A 12,704-nucleotide genomic window follows, 5' to 3' on the forward strand; every position below is an offset into this window, starting at 1 on the left:
TGTGTGTGTGTGTGTGTGTGTGTGTGTGTGTGTGTATATATATATATATATATACACACACACACATTATACACACACACACACATATACACACATATACCACATCTTTTTTATCCATTCATCACTCAGTGAACATTTGTACTCTTTCCATACTTTGGCTATTGTTGATAGTGCTGGCATAAACTCTGGGGTGCATGTGCCCCTTGGAATCAGCACTTTTGTATCCTTTGGATAAATAACTAGTAGTGCAATTGCTGAGTCATAGGGTGGTTCTATTTTTAATTTTCTTGAGGAACCTCCATACTGTTTTCCAGAGTCGCTGCACCAGCTTGCATTCCCACCAACAATGCAAAAGAGATCCTCTTTCTCTGCATCCTCACCAATATCTGTTGTTGCCTGAGTTGTTCATGTTAGCCATTCTGACAGGTGTGAGGTGGTATCTCGTTGTGGTTTTGATTTGCATTTCCCTGATGATGAATGATGTTGAGCATCTTTTCATTTGTCTGCTAGCCATCCGGATGTCTTCTTTGGAAAAATGTCTATTCATATCTTCTGCCCATTTCTTCACTGGAAGATTTGTTTTTTGGGCATTGAGTTTGATAAGTTCTTTATAGATTTTGGATACTAGCCCTTTATCTGATACGTCATTTGCAAATATCTTCTCCCATTCCATCGGTTGCCTTTTAGTTTTGCTGATTGTTTCCTTCGCTGTGTAGCACTTAGAATTTAAGAGCCAGGTAGCACTTCAGAGATCACCAAGTTAGGCATATCCTCCTCTTCCTTTAATTCACAAACACAGGTTAGGGCTAAAGAATCGTCACACCTTTGCTTGGCCCATTTTTCTTCTTGGTATAGTGCAAGCTAGCTATATAGCAAGATTTACAGGGTGTTTGAAATCTATGTGCTAAGAAATATTTATTTTCATTGCAACCTTCTTTCATTAAAGCATTTTGTTAGGGTCTACTCATTGTGCGAATATTTCTTAAATCCTGTGCATAGCGTAATCCTAGCTGCTGGCTAAATACAGAAACAAATAAAATATGGTTTCTGCTTTCAAGATGATTATTTTCTAGGCAAGAACAAAATGTACAAGTAAACCAAATAGCAATTCAAGAGCTTAATCAAGAAAGTAAACACATGCTTCCAAAATAAAGTTCAGACGAGAGGTGCTATGAGTTTGGAAGAAGGATGGAGAACTGTGGTGACATTGAGATAGATTGATTCGTAAAAGGGCAGGACAACTGAGGCTGGAACAAAAAGTATTTGAGCCACTGAAAATGGAACAGAAGCACAGAGCATGGGGGAAAAAAAGGACTTAACCCGAATTGAAGATTTGTTGGAAAGGGTTCCAAGGACAGAGTCTAGATGTAGTTTGTGGTACCTATATTAAAGCCATAATCATTCACTACCAAGCTGGGAGGAGCAGTGATCACCTGGTAATGGTGAAATGCCTGAATTTGGTGGAGGTGGGGGGAGGTTCTCAGGAAACAGAGGTTCAACTCTACACACCAGAAACACCATTTTCAAGGAGAAGCTAGACCTTTCCTGCTTTTGGATGTCTTTTCCATTCTTCAAATGTGAAATGAGGGGTTTGTGTTGGGTGGTCTCCAAAATCCCATCCAGCTCATAGTTTATTAGTGATCCATTTTGGTGAAACGAAAGTAGTGGAGTGGTTTCTGAACAAAGGGATGAAAGGAGTCAGAGAAAAGAGGTTCTAAAGAGGATGGGAAGGGAGGGGGGAGTGATTGGCAGCATGCCAAGACATGGTGAGCTAAGTAGGGCAGGAGGGTCCAAGAGTGGGCACTTCTGTAGTTTGAAATGGTATCTGGGTCTGGCCTGAGAATTTACATGTCTATCTTAGACTGCCTTCTGTTCATGAATGACTCTCTTCTCTCTCCTGCACTTTTTTCAGTGTCCTTACCACCGTGCCCCCTAGCCACGTGAACCCAAACAGTAGAGAGCAGAGCACAAAGTAAATGGGTTATCTGCTTCCTGGAGCTCTTGCTTTCCGCTTTTAGATTTGCACATTTTCAGTTGCCACTGATGGCAATAATGGCTGCTCTGCTCCTTTGGTTTGCATGTCCAAGGTCAATAGCGCGATGACTGTATCCTTCAAACTGTGCCGGACACACCTAGAGACCACATTTTCAAGTATCTCAAGCTCTCTGTGGAATAGAGGAAATGTTGGCTAGGAGGAGGGACCAGAAAGAGACCAAGAGAATGCTACTCTAAGGGTCCCAAGGGAAAAAGACTACGTATCAAAGAAGCCGTGGCAGGTACAAGCTGGAGAGCCAGGGTCAGTACACAAAGCATTTCTTTATTTGCCAAATGCAGCTGTATGTGGTCCTTCCATTAACGTCTATTTATTGAGTGCCTACCATGTGCCAGATACTATTAAAGCTACTGTGATTTTCTATTAGGTCTAAGTCATTATGCTAAATGAAAATAAAGTGGATATAGTTTCTCCAAAAGGGATTAGAATTTTAAAATGTATTTCATGAGGTAGCATTTAGAACATTCACCATTGTAAAAATCTGCCAACATATATATTTTTTTTTTTGGTATGGGCTATATTATTGAAAGCACCTTGATACATTTGGTTCACAATTTTCTTTAAAATGATCGATCTTTAAAATATTTCATAAGTGTTACATGGGTACGCTTGCCATTTATTTTTGTTATGAGAGAAATGCCTCCTGACATTAAAATGTCATCTTGTTGATGTCTCCATGTCATCCGTGGTCGGGATTCTCTGTATTCTATCAGTATAGAGCTGTCTGCAGTTCTCAAAACATGCTAAGCTATTTTTTGCCTCTGGATCTGTACATACACTAGGGGCCTCCAATGGGGAAAGCATATCCTTGCACGGAAAATGACCACACAATAGTCTCACCAATGGTTAAAAATCTCGTTTAATCGGGCACCTGGGTGGTTCAGTCAGTTGAGCGTCCAACCTCAGCTCAGGTTATGATCTCGCGGTCCATGAGCTCGAGCTCCGTGTCGGGCTCTGTGCTGACAGCTCGGAGCCTGGAGCCTGCTTCGGATTCTGTGTCTCCTCTCTTTCTGCTCCTCCCCCACTCATGCTCTGTCTCTCTCTCTCTCTCTCTCTCTGTCTCTCTGTCTCTCTCTCTCTCTCTCTCTCAAAAATAAATAAACATTAAAATTTTTTTTAAAACTCTCCTTTGATCAAGTTTTTCACTCCAGTTAGATTGCCCATCTCCCCACTTGGGGCCCAATGTATTCTGTATACACTTTTATTATCCTATCTCTCACACGATAGTCACAGTTACTTGCTCAGTTTTCTTTCCCCAGCTAGATTTTATGACCTCGTTGAAGGCAGGAACTATGTTTTATTTGTGGTCATGGCCTCAAGACACAAAGAGGAGAAGCTTAGTATGTGTATGGCTAATAAATTAGATGAACGAATAAATGGATGAGTGGATGAACCAACAAGCAAACAACATGTGCATGCACACCTTCACCTCCTGCGAACACACTGTGCCGGTATCATGAGGAATGCGAAGAAACACAAGACGGATCCTCGCCTGAAGGTACTTAGAAGATGCAGTAGCGATGCATTCTAAGAGATGCATATCATGGTTTCTGGATAATATAGCTTACAGGAAGAAGGCTTCCCTTTCTCAAGAATACAGTTATAAAAATCTTTGTAAGCTGTAAGAAATATTTTTAAAAAGCAGAAGTCTGTAATTAAAATTATGCAGCCAGAATGCTTCACTACTCTCAGTGTGGATGTAGTGAAAACGTGTAGCCACCTGATGTTACACTACCGTTGACTTTTCAGTTTTACTCTTTGGCGGCTGACCTGAACTTGGCACGTTCTGTGTTAGATTGCTCAATCTGTCTGCTTCACAGAAAGCCACCTGCCTAACCACTACTTGTTGCTTTCTCTTTTCGAGTTAGCCTACACCCAAAGCCACTGTCAAGTGTCACAGGGATGAAACTTCAGAAGGTAAGTTAAAAAAAACAAAACAGAACAGGAACAAATGCTTTTCAAAACAGAATCTGATAAAGGCATTGGAGCAAGAATGCTAGGAAGGAAGCACCGCTTTGCAGGGTTCCCTATCTGGGGCGTGGAAGGGACTTACGGCCCTGTTTTTGTGGCGCCATAGACAGCGTGAGTGAAATGGGACAGAGTCTGGGGTCCCAAATGCCCTGAGAAGGAAGCAGGTTATGTTGTCTAGACAAGAGGAAATGCTTTATTTTTTGATGGGAGATTATTGGAATTTTAAAAGACAGATGATGGCTAGAAAATATAACTGAAGTTTTAGTAATTCCTTGGCTTTTAAGAAGATTTTCTTCTTGCTGTTTCATTCTAAAAGTCTATCTTTAAACCCAAAGTGCAGATTAAAACTTAAATTAGTATAACCCACAAAGGAAAAGGCCTGTTGTTCATCAGGCCTCCTCTTTTCTCCCCCATCAGGGGCTGTAAACTTGGGGAGGATTCAGTATCATGTCTAAGATTTTTCTTACTTTCCTTTTGGTGAACATGGGGTTTATGGCTCTTTTATTTATTTTTCTTAATGTTTATTTATTTTGAGAGAGAGAAAGACAAAGTGTGAGTGGGGGAGGGGCAGAGAGAGAGGGAGACGGAATTGGAAGCAGGCTCCAGGCTCTGAGTTGTCAGCACAGAGCCCGATGCAGGGCTTGAACTCACGAGCCATGGGATCATGACCTGAGCCGAAGTCAGACGCTTAACTGACTGAGCCACCCAGGGACTCCAGTACATGACTTCTTTAAATGAGTGTTTTATCATCATCTACAAATTCTATAGGTTTCAGTGTTTGAAGCAGTTTTTTTTCCTATATTGTATTAGATTATTAAGGGATCCTTAAACCTGCCTTGCCATGAAAAAGCAACATAGACTTGACACGTACTTGTGGTTCGTGTTCTTCAAGACTTTGCCTCCCATTGAGCTTTAGGGCTTTTGTACTTTTTTCAGGCTGTTTCCACTTTTCCCCTTTCCTCCCTCACAGAATGTAAGGTTGATCAACTAAGATGTATCAATTAAGAAATAAGACCAGATGTTTTGAGAAAAGATTGAACAATGATAATTTAAAAAAGTCCTTTTAATTTTGATTTTTACACATTGTACACATTTTTATTGACCTAAACTATTTTATTATAATTACAGTTGAAAGTTGGCATTTTGACATATTTAAGAGACCACTTCCTTCCAACCTAGACCGTTATTTCTTGTGTGATACATGTTGGGCCTCTTAGCAGCCTGTCCCATCCTATAGTTTGGTGCTCTCTTTGTGCCAATTTGAAGTCTCCAGGTCTGGCTCCGGCAACTATTGTAGAGGCCATTGGACCTGAGATTACACCAGAATTTCTTTTTTTTTTTTTTTTTTTCCCAACCTGAGATGATTTTGTTTTTCACAGCAACACTGTCCTATTTCTCACTGGTAGATCTGATATCTAGACCTCTCTTTGGGTTGACAGTCCTGATAAACTAACAAGAATAGTTTGCATGTGTATAGATTTTATATGCAAAGATTTTTTTCTCTTGATACTTGGTAGGTTATGTGTGGATTTTAATCAATGGCAAACTCAAATGGGTGGCAAAAAGCTGTGTAGATTCTAGAGCCTAAATGCCGACATTTAAATTCTTAATCCACTGCTACCTAAGTATGTGATCTTAGATAAGATGCTTAACTGCCATCTGCCTTAGTTTCCATGACTATAAAGTAATGGTTTCTACCACACTGGGTTGTTATATGAGATAATTCATATGAATTGTTAACATCAGGGCTTGTCACATAGCAAGTGCTCTTGTGTTTTTATCAAGTAGACAGAAAGAAGTAAGTGAATGCTCAACTCCCCCGGGAGACAGGGAGATGAAAATTAAAGTAACAATAAAATATCACTTTACACACATCAGATTATTAAAAGGTAGAAAATTGCACCTGGTTTCAGGGAAAAATACACTCCTAGAAGGCCTGTAGAAATGTGAATTGTGACAGCTTTTTTGGAAGCCAATCTAGCGAGATCTGTGACATTTATTGTGGTATTTTCTAAACTGCCTACCACAGCCTGCCACACCCCACAGCATCCGGGCCCCTGGCAGGATATCTTGCTGACCCCTTTGTCTGCCTCCATCCTGGTGCCTCATCACACAGCAGTCACAATGCGCTGCCATCCGTTCCCAGTCACTCTCGTCTACCTGATTGCTCTTCTCTTGACACTGTCCCTGGCCTGCTCCCTCAAACCTTTCAGGTCTCTGATGAGTTAGCTCCTCAGAGAGGCCATCCTGACCACCGCATTTAAAGTAATAAGTAACTTTCTCTAACTTCTATCTCCTTATTTAGCTTTAGAAAAATACAACATTATGTTGCAGGATAAATTGTTGTCTGTCCCCTCTCTAGAATGGGTATTCTGTGAGGGTGAGGACTTTGTTCACTGCTCCATTCCTAGAAGTCACTAAGTGCTAGAGGGCATCTAATAAACACCTGCTGCCCAAATGAATTTTGGATAGTAGCAGATGAACAAATAAACAGCAGGAATATGCCCATTGGTAAGAGAATGCTCAGATGAATTGGGAGATATGACATGAAGTCTTACCCAACTATGGAGAAGAATGCATTAGATTGATATAATTGTTTCCAAAATGGATTAAGGAAGAAGTGCAGATGCAGAAATGTGTATACGACAGGACCCTAAGCAGTGACCACAGCTTCTATCTATCCACGATTTCATGAGAATGGGTACAGAAATAGCTTGCCAGATTGTAAAGGTTGGTTATCTGGGTAAGAGTGTGCAGGATGATGGTTGAGCAGGGTGTGGAAAGGGAGTCAGAAGGCTAAAAGTTGGCTGAAAGGCAAAAAATTGCCAGTGTGAGATATAGCTTCGTGTGCACTGGTGGGTATGCTTCACGGCATCCTTCCCCACCCCCATCTTGACAGTGTCAGCCTCTGACTCCTGCTGGCTGATTCGCCCCAGTTAAAGACTCTCCTTTGCAAGTCAGTGTTGATATTCTGCTAGAGGTTCCAGGAAGCATACTGAAGTCTTGCCTTTGTCTCCCACTTAAAATCTCCTTGCATTCTCTGAAAAAGATACTTGTCTTTTACTATGTACTTTACGTTTGTTTTTCATGCAATGAGTCCTTGATGGTCTGTGGCTGTTACCCATCATCTTTGGGGAGTTCTGAAGAAACACTATGAAATTGATTCTTGACTGCTTGGGCCTTTTATGGTTCACTAGGGACCTTAAGGCTCCTGAGCCAGGGAGGTACACCTGGGAGGCTGACAACAGTGATTAATGGTAACATGTTTGCATACATAAAAAGAACTCTATGGAACTCTCAGAAATTTGGGGGGAAAAACATCGAGTTAGAAATGGTATACATTCTGAAAATAAAGTCTCATTGTCTTAGAAATGCAAGAAAGCAGAGGCAGAATATATGGTTTGAATCATTAACAATACAATTCATGACCAGGAAAAAACGTATTTTCAGGTAAGAATGAATATATCCATTGTATCATGGCTTTCAGTCATCTGAGCTTTATATTCATTAGTCTTGGTTGTATTTCCTACCAGCTCTAAGGGTGGGATTATGTCCTATTTTCACAGACACTGGATGGCAGTTTTCAGTTACCCATTTGTCTTCACTTTAAATAGGATAATTTAGGGATACTAATTCTAAACTTAGGCTCCCTGAAGGAAAGATAAAATTTCATAGTGACTGATTTTAGAAGACACAAATGGTTTTGCTACAATAAAAGTGTGCTACTTGTCCTATCTTTACAGGGTTTCGGGCTTATGACTGTTCTAAAGATGACCATCAAAGGGGATGCCTGGGTGGCTCAGTCGGTTGAGTGACTGACTCTTGATATCGGCTCAGGTCATGATCCCAGGATTGTGGGATTGAGCCCCATGTTGGGCTTCAGGATGAGTGTAGAGCCTGTTTAAGATTCTCTCTCTCTCCTTTTCCCCCTCTCCTGTTACTTGCACACTCTCTCAGGAGCTTAACCGACTGAGCCACCCAGGCGCCCCTCTCTCTAAAAAATTAAAAAAAAAAAAGATGAACATCAGTGGTATAACTTGAGAAGAACATTAAAAATTATCCTAATACAAATAAACTGAGGCAACACATGCCACAAACCATTTGGACATTTTTAAGTTAGTTCAAAAATTATTTTTCTGAGAGGAGAAAAAGACGTTTAAATCCTGAAGTTGGGGGTGGGGGGAAATCCTAAAAATTTTTTTCTGAGCTGTAGGTTTCTTAAGCAATTTCTTCCATGAACATATTTATAAAACCAAACTCTTTTCCTTTTCTCAAAAACAAATGTGCATAATATGAAAAGGAGACATAGGGTGGGTGATAGACTAACACCATGTAAGAATTCTGAATTTCAAACATGCGTTCTTAATAATCATCAACCAGCAACAAATTGCTGGTATTAGTAATTGTTTTCTTTCACTACAAATACTGGGCTTTGACAATCACTTGTTTAGGACAGAAGTCTTGATTGTGTGAACTGGCAAAGCTCAAAAGAAATATGTCAAAAACTTAAAAAAAATGGAAATACTCTTGCACTTTTTTTTTTTAAGCAACGTTGGAGGAAATCTGCAGTATATAAAGAGGAGTAAGTCAGGCTGCTGCTCTTCCTGTGGTCTCATGATTGACCTTTTACCTTTTGTTGCTTTAAATGAATTCCTCTGAAAAGGTGGAGGTAGGGAGGAGTTGGGGGGGCGCTTTGCAGTGTCTTTTTAAAATTAATGAGCTAGATTTCTTAAATAGGGAAGCCATGCCGAAAGCCCATGCTTTCAGAATTTTGGGGAAGTTTACATGTGTTGATGAGCTGAGAAGCTTACTTTCAGTATTAACATGTGGCAGTCCTTCCAGTCATGTTCTGACAAGCGTCAGTATAGACATTAGACTTCAGCTCAATGACTCTTGACAAGACAGGTTTCTATAGAGAGAACCCTCCACTACCTTAGGGTTTTGCTTAATTGTAAAGTCTAACATCTTCACCCTTTTTAAGGTCTTGGAACTTAAAACAATTAAATAATATACCTCAATCTTATTAGTAGAGAAAATAGTAGAGAAAATTAGTAGCAGAAGATGTATTGACTAACTACAATGGCCTTTCATCCTGAACACCTAGAGTCACCCTGGAGAATCTTTACAGTAATTGAAATAAAAGCCTTAGCAGACTCTTCTCTGTATTATAAATGTGTCTGTCAAGCAACATGCTCAGAAGCATATTAATGGACAGCTGTTTAAGATAATGTTCTTTATAAATGTCATTGACCTATCTACTCCATACTTCTAGTCTCTTCTAAGATTTATAATTTTCTGTTCTCATGTTAAAACTACATGAATATAATTCATTTCAGTAAAGGGTCACCAAAGGATAACAAACAGAATGTCTTTCGTTTAACTATACACATGTACTGATGTTATCTGCTACTCTCTAAATAATAGGAAGTGCTGAGAAATAGGTTTAAACATAATTTAATTTGGAAAGCTCACTAAATGTTTTAATGTGATTCAGGTATGAAAATCATGAAACTAAAAACATAAAAATAGGCGTATTACTGGAAACATAATGAGCAATATGCAAGCATTTTTACCTGTGAATGGAGATCTTTAAGAATTTAAAAACCTCATAACTAAAATTTGCTGTGTGGAGTAAAACTTTTAATATTTTATGACCCACACATTATTTATCTTATTGCAAAATTAATTTGAATAAATGCTTAATTTCTCTACCATCTCTTAATTCCATTCTGTTTTATATTCTTTCTATACACACACACACACACACACACACACACACACACACACACACAGACGCTTTTTTCTTTACCACATGCAAACATGAATATTCTGATGAAAATTGAAAGATTGAGGTCGATATATAATTTCAGATAATGGCAGCTAGAAGCACTAAAATTTTATTTAGAACATGCAAAGAAAATGTTCCTAAAAATGAAAAAATCATACAGGCTAATTTTACATGATTATGAACACATAGATACAAATTATATATGTTTTATTATCCATAAACTATGATTTTGTTGAAGAATTTCTTCAGTGAATCATTTTGTTTAGCAAAATGCTTCTGTGACAATGAGACATATTCTTCCATTAATGTCATCTACATGAATAAAGCCTTTCCAAATCCTCCAGGTTTCTCAACCAATAAAATGGACCGCACTGTAGATACATCTGGGCTTTGTCCAGGGCGGGTGATACTGCAAAAATCTGCGCATAAAGTCGGCTCCATCTAGGATGCTGAAGAGTCCCAGATATGAGGAATAGAGCTTCTCTAGGCTTTGGCATAATGGTGTATGTTCTGGTTGCAAATCATATCTTAATTTACTTTTGTTTACTTTCAACTAGACAGGACGTCTATATGATTCAAGTTGAATGAGCCCTGGCTCTAGGCCAAGTGGGAAGTTCAGAATCTTTCTTGTATTTCATTTTCTAGAGCTTTTCCCCACAAGTTTTATATACTGCTCAGTAAGCGATAACCATAAGTTTGTTTTTGCTTGTTTTCCTGAAAGCAACCTCTCAAGTAAATGTGTTAGATATCGGAACTGATTGGCTGTCACTTTACATATTATTAGGACACAGTTACAGGTATCCCCCTCATTTTGAATGTCTGTTTGTGCCGCTTTGCTTTCACTTGAGACCTATACTGGTACCTGTTTTCACTGAGAGAAATATGAAGAGAACTTTTGCTTTTAGAAAAGCCAAAAAACAAAAATAGCAGTGTTTGTTTCGCAGTGATAGAGGCTGTGTGCACCCCAGCAATGAGAGCAGGCCCCACCAAGCTCTTTCCCAGGAACCACGCCCAGTATCTCAGCATCGAGCCGCCATAGCTTTGAACTGTGTCTGAGAGTATCTGTGCTTCATCTAGGTGTATTTTGTGCTTCCATTTAAGATTTCCTAAGGTATCAGAAAAGCCTGAGACAGATTATTTTTGAGGTCTAGGAATGCTCAACATCTTTTCCATGTAAATTAACGGTAATGGCATTTTTGCTTTTCTCCATTCTGGCTTACAAAAGTTTTCATGGCAGCACTCTACTTTCGGATAGTGAGAGCAAAGTGTTTTCCTTGTTAATAGACTTGCTTCTTGTGGAATGGACATGACTTCTGAGCCATTAAAAATAACGTAGTGTCTTGGTCTGCATCTTCCAGATCTAGTACAAATTAGCCAAGAAACTGAGGCAGGCAGAGATGTTTTGGCTCCAAAAGGGAGAGTTGTCTTTCTTTTGCAGAACTGCACATAGTTTATGAAGCTGGAGGGAAAACCATGGATGGGGCTAAGATTGTCCAGGAAGAGGGAAGAGAAAGAAAAGGGTAGAAAATAGAAGCAGGCCAATTCAAAATGAGAGCCGAGAAGGAAAAGCTCAGACACCGAAAAGTAATAGTCAGCTGAGTAAGAAGGGTGGAAACCCGGCAGTAGGAAAAGGGGGTTGGGAGAAGATGGCAGCCGTCTCTCGTGTCAAGGGTTGCAGCAAAAGCTCAGTGGCGGGGGACAGAAGCGAGCTCAGGGAAGCTGGTACCTGGGACTTCATGGGGGTTTTGAGAGAGCAGTTTGGGAAGAGTGACTGGCTGAAAGAACAGAAGTGAAGCCAGGGAGCACGAACAGCACCTGCAGAAATACCTGATAATGGGGAGGAAGAAGCAGAGCTGGTAGTCTGAGCTAGAGAGAAGATTGAGGGAAGAGGTGCCCTTCATATTTTGTTTCTGGAAATAAAAACTCCAGTTCTGATCCACTTCTGAGGATTTCATCTAAAAGGTTCCTGTGGTATCTAGGAGGTTTCAGGGCTATCACTTTAATATAACAAAATAGACATAGAATGGACAAAGTTAATTTAAAGAGTCGCTTGGAATAAATTATATTCAGCTTAGACACAAATTTTACTTATTTTTGAACTCTGATGAGCTTGATTTTGGACACACACATATCTCATGAGTATCAATTCAAACAACAGTGTTCACCGGCTGCCTGGGCGGCTCAGTCGGTTAAGCGGCTGACTTCGGCTCTGGTCATGATCTTGTGGTACATGAATTCGAACCCCGTGTCGGGCTATGTCTGTGCTGACAGCTCAGAGCCTGGAGCCTGCTTCAGATCTTGTGTCTCCCCCTCTCTCTCTCTGCCCCTTCCCCACTCACACTCTTTCAAAAATGAATAAATGCTTAAAAACATTAAAATGACAATGTTCACACCTGCATTTCTGTGACTACATCGTATCAATACTCTGTTGATGATACTTGGCAAGTAAAACACTTAGTTTAGCATTAATTTAGAATGCATTTTATCTTCAGAATATGCTAGCATGTATCATAGAAATATAAGAAAATATTTTCTCTATAATGGAGAGTTTTGAGTGGCACTTTTGAAAATAGTAACATTGGGGACAAAACAAAAGACAACTTCTATAAGTTAAGATGAATAACTGTGTGAAATGCTAAGGACTGATGAAAAGGAACATGTATAAAAAGACACAGTAATTGCTAAGTTATAAATTATCTTACATAAATCTGTATTCCTACTGGTTCAGCCTGTAGTGTAAACAATGATGATGAGATACTTCGAACTTGATACTGGTTGGATTTAAACAACGTAAGAAGACCAAAGAGTTTGTCATGAACCTCTTTCTCCTAATCATCTAAATTTTGGTGTCTCTTAAAGCAGAATCCCAGGTCCCCATCTCTTTTCTGAGTC

General features: G+C 39.6%; 1 protein-coding gene across 1 annotated transcript in view; it reads left to right on the forward strand.

Annotated features, from left to right (window-relative positions):
- Positions 1–3,807: 3,807 nt before the first annotated feature.
- Positions 3,808–12,704, forward strand: part of LOC147578572 (uncharacterized) — a 348,192-nt gene continuing 339,295 nt past the window's right edge. The window contains exon 1 of the mRNA XM_086719081.1: positions 3,808–3,970. The gene's annotated coding sequence lies outside the window, so the exon portion shown is untranslated. The remainder of the gene's footprint in view (positions 3,971–12,704) is intronic.

Source organism: Puma concolor, chromosome C1 (assembly GCF_028749965.1).
Source record: "Puma concolor isolate L17-30 chromosome C1, mPumCon1.1.hap2, whole genome shotgun sequence".
Lineage (NCBI taxonomy): Eukaryota > Metazoa > Chordata > Mammalia > Carnivora > Felidae > Puma > Puma concolor.